The sequence below is a fragment of the Acyrthosiphon pisum genome, chromosome A1 (assembly GCF_005508785.2).
Source record: "Acyrthosiphon pisum isolate AL4f chromosome A1, pea_aphid_22Mar2018_4r6ur, whole genome shotgun sequence".
NCBI lineage: Eukaryota > Metazoa > Arthropoda > Insecta > Hemiptera > Aphididae > Acyrthosiphon > Acyrthosiphon pisum.
In genome coordinates, this window is record NC_042494.1 from 116,727,633 (window position 1) to 116,739,981 (window position 12,349).

The following is a 12,349-nucleotide window of genomic DNA, read 5'->3' on the forward strand; positions in this document are numbered from 1 at the left end:
TCCCCCTTAAACAAAAATACCATGGGTACATGAAATGTAGACTGAATGTTTATATAAGCATTTTCTATACACCATAATATTTTCCAAATATTTTGAATTATTTTGAGCTCTTTACGGACATTTTCAGTTTCCATTTTTTTTAGTTTTTTTTTCTATAAATATCGATAAAATTCTATTTGTTGGTTAAAAAAGCTTGAAAACTTAATAGAAGGCTCCTAGTATATTGTTTCAAAGGCAGATGAAAAAAATTAAAAATCTATAGTCACAATTTTTTTTTTTATAATGATTTAAAGTTCAAAAATTGAAAAAATACGTAAAAATGACGAAAATTTCCAAATTATTTTGAGTTAGAAATTCATAAAAATTTTTCTTTTTAAATCTAAGATTTGAAAATTCAATACAAGATCATTCATAAGTTTGTCTATCATTATAATATATATTATATACTCTTGTGTTTACTAACCTTACCTAAGAATTAAGATAACCACTAGTGGTTCAGTATTCATCCGCGAATTTGGGCATTCTTATCCTGAACAGACTGAATTATTCTAAATCATAGTTCGTGGTTAATTATATTATTATAGTAGGCATTATACTATTTTTTCAATATAACATTATAATTAAAAATAATATGCTGATTTCATAGTAAATTATCTGTGGATAAATATGCAAGAAGTTGTGATACGCATGCCGCATGCGCATATCAAATATCTAATTCGGCGACTCGTCGTTGATATTGGCAAAGCTTTTTTGTATTGGTATAATACGCTGTAGTTCCATTCATAGTATAATGATCTAAGGGTAAAATGAAAGCCTGTTTTCCTATTCGTGATAACTGTTTAACTGTGAACTTCAACTAATAACAATATGACACAACACGTTTTCTTATCTTGTATTATTCTTCACTATTCATCGTCGTGTTTGACTGTTAGAGTATAGTGTTATAGAATTACTATATTAAAATATTATTATAACACTATTTAGTATATACTATTCTAATATCTTTTTTATACAATTCAAGGTACTTTTGTATTATGTTATATTTGTGTGTATGACTTTAGTTATTATTTGCATAAGCTATAATTAATATGTGGCTTGGTGTGTCGCAGTGCGTGCCTCAACTGCGGTAACGCACTGAGTGTACGTAACGACTGGCGTTGCTAGTTCCCGGATGGGTGACCAATCGGGATTTTAGATTCTGAGTGGAACGATGAATGTATTGATTTTACAATGATGTAATTTTTCTATAAATATCAATAAAGTGTTATCTATTTGGCCAAAAAGTGTAAAAAATTAATACAAAGCTCCTGATACATTGTTACAATAGCAGTTAAAAAATATTAAAAATACATAGGCACAATTTTTTTTTATAAGCATTTGAAGTTGAAATTTTGACAAAATTTATCAAATTTAAAATTGAATAATTATTTTGCAGTTAAAAATTTATAAAATGTTCAACTTTTATATCTAAGGATTGAAAATTTAAAACAAGATTCCACGCAAATATTTTACTCTGTTACCAAAAATTCTAAGAAATACATAAGCACAGTTTATTTTTATAGTCATTTTAATTTCAAATTTGGACGAAATTACATATTAAAAAACCTGGAATAACTATTTTAGTTATTTTGTTGTGATTGTAATGATTGTATAATATTATTTGTGGGTACTTGAAACTTCTAAAGTATACTATTATATATCTATGATAGTACCACGGTTTGTTGTTGATGTATAATGCGTTACCTGATTGATATTGTGATATGAATAATTTGGAATTTATTATTAATACCTATTATAGGTCAATTTTTTTTAATACTACAGATAAGTATACCTATAATAAATAAATAGGTATGTCTAATACCTAGACTGACAAACCGTCTCCCTCAGAATCGTTTTTCTTATCCAGTGATATTATATCATTGAATTCAAATTTAATACCATCCATTATACAGTGACCCACTTGTAACCTACTGTACAGCAGAGCGACATACACCTACCCACCTTTTTAGCAACGAATCCTTGCTACACATACAAAAACGTGTTTTCGTCCGTCCCTCCCCCTACTTGTTAACCTACAAACAAAACAGCTAATTGCCTAAGTTGCCGGGCTCAAGCTCAATAAAAAAAAATATATATATATAATTAATATACAGACATACAGTGCGATACATTTAAAAATAAATATATATATTATATATTCCTAATAACTATAAAATTATAACATTAGGTATATCGTATATTATGCATTATATTTATAACGTTATGAGTGTTACGACTTATGGACTTCGGAAATAAATTCCGTTTTATGCAAAAATAAACTAATAGAAAAATATAGAAATGCAGAATGATTTTATTAAATAAACCATAATCTTATCAAGCTTTTTCCATAATGTAATTTAATTTTACATACTACAATAAAGATTAAGATAATAATATTAGTATGTTATGCTTTCCAGTTTCCACTGATTAAGTAGATTTAGTCTCCAAATATCTTTAAGTATACGGTATATCAATATAAAATAAAGTTTGTCCCCCCATAAAAAATGCCCAAGTTACGCCCATAGCCAGATAATTATAAATTATAATATTATATTATATAATATTGTTAAGTTATAATGTATATTAATAAATTACTCAAAATATATTAAATACAATGATAAATTTTCGTTCCTGCGAAATCCTGTGTACAGTATACATATATAATATAATAATAGGTAATATACTTATTATAACATAATAATGCTATTATACGACTGTGAATACATCGTATGGAAAAAAGTGTTTTCTACAGATAAAAAAGTATCACTCCGGTAATAACGACGATAACAGTAATAATTTTATAATTGGACATACATAATATACATCGTACAGCATCTTATAAATCATATATCATGTATTCTGAGTATGGACAGTGGGTTTGTCCAGACAGACTTTCATTGATATTATAATATTATTGGTATATATTATACGCAATTATCCGATTCTCGGTCGGACGGAACTGGACTTCTGAAACACTAAATCGTGGTGTTGCTGATGAGCCGAAGGGAAAATACCGGATACGATATTCCGGGAAGCGCAGTTTATGTGTGCACGCATATGAAGGACATTCGATTTCTCGAACTCAATAATAAACTTGTCATTACTCATTATAATAATTATAATATTATTATCTTATCTGATGTAACGCAAATCTGAGACAACAAATGTATGGGTATAGCGTCCACTAAATTTTTTTTCCATCTTTACGCAAATGACTAGCGCAAAGTATAAACTAATAACTATAGTAGGTGAATAAGACAAGAATAACCGAATCTTTTTAATAGAAAAGTAAAGGTTAAATACTAGACAACATATTTTGGAAAACATAATTTATTATTATTTAATCGTATTCGTAGTTTATGGAGAATTGTACTTTTAAAAACCAAAACACAAACCTATACTTTTAAGTTAAAAATTTATGTTTGACAGATTTTTGTTAATAGTAATATTTGGGTTAGAGTTCGGGCCCCCGTGAGTTAGAGAAATCGGTATAATGAATATTATAGTGTTGGAGCTATGCTATAATAAAGATTAACACTATATATAACTACGGAAGAATACGTTAGTATATACAGAGAGAAGAACAAATTAGAAATTATTATAACAGCCGTAAACGCGTCGTAAATAACGTTTTCGCATAATATAATGAATATTTAATAACGTACATACATATATAATTATTATACGAGGGATTATGCGCGTGTCCTAGGTCAACACTACTATACCAAGTCTGCAGCGCAATAAACGGACCATAAAAACAGTTGCGTGTAACTATAATACAAGTCTATAATATTATTATAATTATGTTGTGCGGAGATCGGCGCAAGTCGTTTGGAATTAAATTATTGTTTATAGACAATATAATATTTTATTGTTTCACGTAGGTACACAGGGTGTTTATTTTTATTTCAGTTAACGCCCATATTGAATTTTGACTAGTTACTATGCAAACATAAATTTTGATATTATTGCCTTATTTTTTCCATCCTTGTTATATTTTTTGATGAACCCCGCATAATCGAATTTTGAGTTTTAAAAAGCAACCTGAAGCAGAATAAAATTGAAAGTATCTTAAATGATGATGCATATATAGGTAAATATTTATAAGCTATATAAGCATGTTTTGTTTAAAATTTAAATAAAAAGTAAAGAAACAATAGACAAACATGTACCCCCCGAAATTTGTGTTCCCTTATTTTGAATTATTTAATATTATATAATTTCATTTAAATTTGAATTTATTTTCATTCACGTCGTCGCACATCTACGCAATTAATAGCGATCGCGGTACCTAAAAGCGATTGACAAATGGCAAACATGATGTATGCTAAGCGATTATCTAAACTTAAGTTAACATACCGTTTAAAAATAAAAATAAAATATCTGAAGTGGTTATTCATCAATACAAGCGTAATGGTAAAACGCATAAGGACAATATAAAATTGTTGAATCCTCAATTTTCTAAAAATAAACCACACCATAAAGAAAAGTAAAGATGCCTATACTTTATGAGTGTTCGATGCTCAAAGAATCACCCTGTATAAATATATATATTATATTTATATACACGGCTAATGCCTAATTCCATACCTATGATAGGCTTCAGTCGGGCGTAGCCTTATATAGAATAAGACTATATAGTATACACAACATTGACTTCCGGCCGGACGTGCACATCAAAACGCAGTCGGATGGCTGATACGCGGCGTTTACACCGTATTATAATTACCATTTACTGTTGTAGTTTCAGTGGGTAATTTAGGAAAGAAAAAAGTCCGACTATAATTATTAATATGGCTCTGTCTCCTCTCGGACAATGTAAATTGTTTCGTCCGGATCTTCTTGCCATCGCACGGTCCCAAACGTTTTACGTTATAATATTATAATATCTATCATTGTTCCCGAGTCCGGCGGCGGTGAATTTCGTCAATTTCGAGAGAGTGGTGCAGGCGGCGGCAAAAAGCGAAACGAAACTATAACATCCGAACAAACCAGTCGGACGAAAAATATTACGTAAAACCGTTTAAACGGCACGAGTGAGTGCGCACGGCGGCAGCGCTTTAGGACAATAAGATACACTTAAGTATAGCACATATTTAAGCGTTTATAACGTATATTCCACACATTACTCATATGTAAATTAGTGAGACAGTGAGCGTACCTATCTATATAAAACAAAATAAAATATACAATTTTGAATTTAGTGATGTACATATTATATGGGTTTTGGACTATCGTCGCCGCTATTGAAAGGGGTGAGAAAGATTTTTATTGTTTTCAAGAAAAACGAAGCATAAACTTTCTCCATCGATACCCGCGTGGCGTCCTACGGTTTCGGAATTTTTCTGTTGTCTGAATTTTCGTTTACAAAAAGACACACACATACGCCAATAATATACTGTGTATTATATTATATTAGTATACAATTTTATTTTTTACGTAATTATCGAAATCGCGTATTGTGCGTGTGTGTTATCGTAAATCGTATACCTACATCATATTATATATTTGTTACTTATATAGTTATTAGTTATATTGAAACACATTGTACACCTATCCATAGGACGAAAATCGTTCAATATTCTGGTCACGGAAGATTTCACTTTCGTGTGACGACGAGCCACAGCAGTGCCATGCCAATATAATATGTGATCCGAGCCGTTTGTTATCGTTATTATATCCTCGCGAGACGCGCGTGTTAGACATTTCATGTTGACACGTATATATATTGGTTACATGATGTGCATTTTCCGTGTGACGTGCGATAATAAATATTATAAAACTGTGTTTATTTAATATTTATATAACCTACTACAACTATATAAGATAGCGCGCACGGGGTATAGTTAAGGTGGATGTTAACTGGAAATAAGATGTTGACTACTCCGTGAACGTTTTTTTTTTGTTTGGTATACCTCTGATTATATACAATATTTAGAATGTATACCAATAGATTGTACCAATAGAATATAACATATTCGGTGTTAATAAGTAAAATAATAATTGTGTTACGCATTTATCCATTGTGTACCTACATCTAACTAATCGTTGACGTTCGATTTGGATTAAGCACCTTACTTAATGATACAATATTGTAAAAGTGAAAATAATATTATTTAAAGATAATTTTAATTTAATGGATATTTCAATGATTATCTTATGTGGTTAATGTAATGATATGACGTATTGACGTGTGCTTAATGTGAAGAGTGGTTAGTGGTTAGTGGTTAAACAAAAAATGTCAACACCTCGCTAATTGTTGGACCAGAACTTAAGCATAAACAATAAATTTGAATACTTAGATAACTTGCCGATAATGCCTATGCATCAACTAATTCGGTGGTCGATTAAAAACTGGAACGAAGAGAATCATTTTCATTTATTCTGGTTGTAATATAATATTTAGACTATACATTGCAGTTACTTAATGTATATTATAAATTATGAAAATGTGCATGTTTTCAGAAAATTCATGGTGGCTCATCATTGAGAATCATAAAAATTGGAGAAAGTGTTGTGCATCATGGTTATCGTGCGCACGATAATATTATTTGTTTGTTTAAACGTGAACTATCATAAAATTGGAGTTAATGTTTAAATCAAATTGCAAGATTGATAATCTCAGATCATGTGTATAGTATTATACTATTTATATGTTTCTGTTATGTTAAAATCCGGTAAAAATAGAATATTTTTTAAACGGTAGGTATGTAATAATATTAAACTCTCTTATTATGAATTTACGACTTCAGATGACTTTCTATATAGGTATATAGGTATTATATATGATGCGTAGAAATGTATAATAATATATTAATGACACGAATGAACTCACTTTATTAAAGCACTCGATTTTATTCTTTTTGTAAACTGTTCACTTAAAATTACTCGTTTTATAATAATTATGTATAATTAATTTGAATTCCAAACTCGAAACATGACAGAAACGTAGGTACCTATTTAATATTATTTCCATCGTTTGGTTTAGGCCAGGTGTATTATTTTTAATTGTTGAACTGTAATTTAATAGGTATTATTGAATATAAATGAGTATAGACTTTCTACTTAATTTCTGTCTAAATAAATCTCTCTTGAATAGAAATAATATTTAACAATCCAAAGTTGTTCATTGCGGATATGCTCAAGGCTACGATTCAATAATTAAAACATTGAAATATCCTAGTTTTTATTATTGTTGTTTTATAGGGCCGTCTAATTTATTAATTTGTTTACATTTATAATATGGAAAAGAAATCATCGTTTTTATTTAACAGAACATGTCAGTCATAAATAAAAATATTTGTTTTTGAATATTTTATTAATATTAATTTTGATATTTTGGTAATCTATGTTGTCAACTTGTTAAAATTAAGTTCTAAATAAGAAAAAATAGATTTTTTTGGAACGTACCGATTGGAATTGAATTTATATTTTTTTTCTGTGGCTATTTTGTCTAGTACATAACAAAACCACCCTTAAGATTTCCAAGCTCTACCACACTATACTTGGTACTTTGAAAAGATTTTCCATGTTCTAAGTAATTTCTTTGAGATAAAAAATGATTTCTATGATTTATAGTTTATACAGATATTTAAAATATCTTAGCAAATATGATTTGACTGGTATACATTCATAATCATTTTCGGAATGCGATAATTTTTCAATAATTAATAGAACAGCACTATTCTACATTCTTATACGTCGAGGAGAGCAATGTGAGACGAGTGTCCAATACTAGTTAAATCACGTTCTAAATTTTTTTTATTTCAGTCCTTTTTTCCAGGTATACTTTTTAGTTTTCAATAAGTTACTAAAATAATAATTAATAAACATTTTTTTTATGATATTTCGTAACGTATATAATTTAAATTATTTATCTATATATATAAAAATGGAGACAAAAATGTATAACAATTCATCAATCGAGAACGGCTGGTCCGATTTGGCTCAAATTTTTTTTAAGATGTTCGTAACTGCCAGGAGAAGGTTTTTACGAAATAAAATTTTAGGAAAATCCACCGGAAAGGTAGGAAATCTCAAATCTGTATGCCAAAAATACAACAGTGGCGCAACAGTGCATTATATTATATTGGTTGCTATTGGTTAATCGGGCATGTTTGTTGATTTCATACATAATATAAAAATGAATCGCAGAATGTGTTGCTAAGCGCAATAATTCTACTGTACGTGTGTTGTGACTGAACTCCTCCTAAATGGTTAGACCGATTTGAATGAATTTATTTGTATGCGTTTGCGTTTATTCATCTGATTTTAGTACGGTTAGGATTTTGTATAAATTGATTATATCAATCCACCATAGGTAGAATACGACAAACTTGGTATAACTTTGATACTTTAGAGTTAAATCATACACTAACGTACATACAGCACGGGGTCCGCGATCTACCATAGGTAGATTGCCTACCTGATAATGTACTGCTGCGAATCAGAATTTTTATTACGGGCAACGGAAAAGTTAAGATTAATTTTGAAACCATACACTGAATATTAAATAACGAATTGAACAAAGTTTGAGTCACATATAGTTGGTACACTTGATGGGCAATGAAGTGCACGGGTTCAGCTAGTATAGGTTATATTATATTTATTGTATTTACGATTAAAATAAACTCATAAATTCGTTTGAGCTCAAGTTAGAAATAACTTATTATAATTACTTCACATAGTTTTAAATGTGAAAAGTGAACACTAAATTAAATAATTTGCTTAGCTTTTTTCTTTTGTTTCTATATTGTATTAATGAGATATTAATAGTTCTTAGTGAAAGTCCCAGACCGTAAATACAATAAAATTGCACCATTAAACATTGTAATACTATATGTGGGTGGAAAATACGTGTATATCAATTTTTAAACAATTATTCATTACAAAATCTAAATTACTAATAATTATTGTTCATAATGAATTATTACCATTAATTAACGTAACAAGTTACGGAGGTACATAGGCAAGTTAAAAACGAAATTGCTAGATAAGTTGCCTACATGATTTATATCCAGGCGGATAATATGGCTACGTAATAATATTATTACAAACATTGCATTACGAAATTGATTTTTGCAGTAACTAGTTATAGTAGATTAATGTAGACGCATCTAGAATACCAACTAAATAATACATACCTAATATAACATACGCATTAATATAAGGAAAGGAGTATTCGATGGTTTTATATGAACGATGGACAAACTATAATTATTTTAATTAAGATGTATGAAAATATGAAATCATGTTCGTTACGTCTATAAAATAATAATATTGTGATCTGTTTTATCGTGTTATCGTAATATATGTAGACGACGATCGTCATTAATGCTGTAAGTAATGGACGTGTATAATATACCTTCTAATGACCATTGCTATAATATACAGTAAAAATTAACGTCAAATAACCAAAAAATGTAGAAAGATACTTAATCACTCAAATAATTTCAGCGATTCAAAATTAGGATTTACACACATGTACATGATTCAAAAAGGAGAATGTTGGCACAGTAATATAAAATGAGATGAAATTATTAAAATAGTTTTTAATGTATTAATATAGCCATATACCTAGGTATACTTCAATACTTCATGTTGTTTGTAGTTTGTTTTAGAAAAAAATAAGACGTAACATCAAAATATATTTTTGTTTAATTTGTGTAATTTATTTCTCCATTTAAATATAAACAATTTATTATGTGCATGTATAGTTAGTTCACCGTGATATAAAATACGTGCGTAATGTTCATCGAGAGTACGTCTGATCACGTTTAATTCTGGATAATACATATCGTCATATACAACATAATTACATAAAACATGTTTTCGGTATATCACACGTTAGACTGACACCTGCATTATTATAAGATACTGCGATTTGAAAAGTTAATCTATTTTGAATTCAATCAAATATAGTGGATATATATATATTAAAATGTTACCGTTTTATTTTGAATTGCCGAATACTTGAATAATGAGTTATGACAATATAGTTAGGTGTATATTTAATTTATTACAAACGACCTGTTACGTAATGGGTAATAATTAACATCCAATTTTTAAAACATTTGAAATACACAGAGTGGTAGGTACCCGTAATATCACGAAACAGTTTAATTATTATTTTTGGTAGGAGAAAATAAAGAGCAAATGATTTTTATTGTGTTTATAAATTATATAAATGCAAGAAGTCGTGAAATGGAATCTAGATGGGTCTTTGAACTATATAGTAGGTAGGTAGTCGTTATTCTAATCACACGAATAGCTATTTCTGCAACCATTCATGTTCTTTTATCGAGAACCAATTCATTGGGTTACAATTTTTACCAAAAATTTTCCTTTCTCTTTTACTGCATTGATGAAAATATAACGTACAATTTTGTAATTCTATACATTTCTGAATCTATGATATCCACAGTTGATTATTTTGACCCAAATTATATTGTGTACACACGTAAATGTGAGTCGTTTTTACACGGAAAATAATTTATATTTAAACATAAATTAAAACAATGACGATACATTTAATATTTCTAGTAACTTTAGAAGTAAGCAAATATAATAATAGAAAAGGAAATTATATAAGAACCATCGTGTAATGTATCCTATTACCACTATATTATAATACCTATCAGAATTCTATTTTCAACCTCACCCAATTATGTAACTACCAACTATGTGTTATATTGATAAAATCTTTTAACACCTACAATACCGACCTAGTTATAATCGTTTATTTGAAATATGAAAAAATTATCGATATTATCAACATATTGTGTATAGTAGTAGCCAGTAGGTAGCTTATAATAGTTGATATATACGTATAACCTATAACAATATTTCTTTCTACATAATTTTTCTTCATTTAATAAAAAGTTTAATTTTGTAATACTTTTAAGTTTCAACAAGATTTTTAAACATGCATACTTCTTAGATTTATTTTAGAAATTAAAAAAAAATTAAAATATGTCACAATTATACATTGAAAAACATGCATAATATTGCATTTGACTATTGAAATTCCGTTTATAGACAATACAATATAATATAAGAAACTAAATCTGTATACATGTATATAAGTAAAACGATATTAATGTTAATTCAATGTTGCTAAGTGTTGAAACTTGATTAAAAAGTACTATAATATTATTATCAAATCGTATCTTAAAAAATATATGACTCACTACTTATATGTGGCTATGCATAAAATATAACATTAAAGTTATAAATAAAATTTAGAACACTTAGGTACCTATCGATGTCCTATATACTTAATACTGAGATTGGGTATTGCAATAATAGCTCATTTATACCAAAATATCAAAGTTCAAATGACATAATTTTCCATTTTAGTTTCATTACTAAAAAAAATGAATGTACCGAGGTCGTTTTATATTTTCTTAGAACTTATCTCAACTCAAAAATTCTATTGAATAACAATAATATATAATATGACATTATACTATTATAGGTAATAGGTATACGACGTATAAGTGTGAGCGCGTTCGGGAGCTGAGCAATATCTACTTTCATAATCTCATTTAAAGCCCTTGTACACTTTCTACGTGTATTGTTTAAATAACTGTTTAAATTTAACAAACAATTTACCTATGTGATTTGAATAATTATTAAAATGTATGTTATCGTTAGAGGCATTATGTAATACTGCTTGCCGTTTTTTTTAAACGTATATTATCTGATATAATTATCAAATAACATTTCTTCGAAGACTGAACACTGTACATAAAGTATAATTTAATAGAAAATGGGTAATAATGTAATATATGTTAACTGTAACTATATGGTGTATGTTTTTATCGTTCGTTTTAAAGGGACGCACATTTCAAAGTTACCTTACGTATATATTACGTACAGCGGCAATCAGTAATCACGCAACAGACCGTAGTTACTACCTAGTACCTATGGTAGGTACCTATATATAAATAATTAAAAATACTATAATTTCCATTGCGCAAAATTGATGAATGTTTCATATCTCAATATCTGTGATTTTAGATTCTGAGTGGAACGATGAATGTATTGATTTTCCAATGATATGTGTTTTTTTTTTCTTGCAAAAATAGAATGACGTTTGAAAAACTTATATGCTCTGTTTCTCTGTCTATATAATGCATAGATATTATAAGACTTATAATATCTATGCTTTAATGCAGCTTAATACTGAGATTAGAAAAATTGCAACGATCAAGCCGAACTAAATGTTTAAAAAAATTATTGAAAATCGTCCCCAAATCCACCCACATGGCTCTTTAAATACATGTCTATTATTATATTATAATATTTA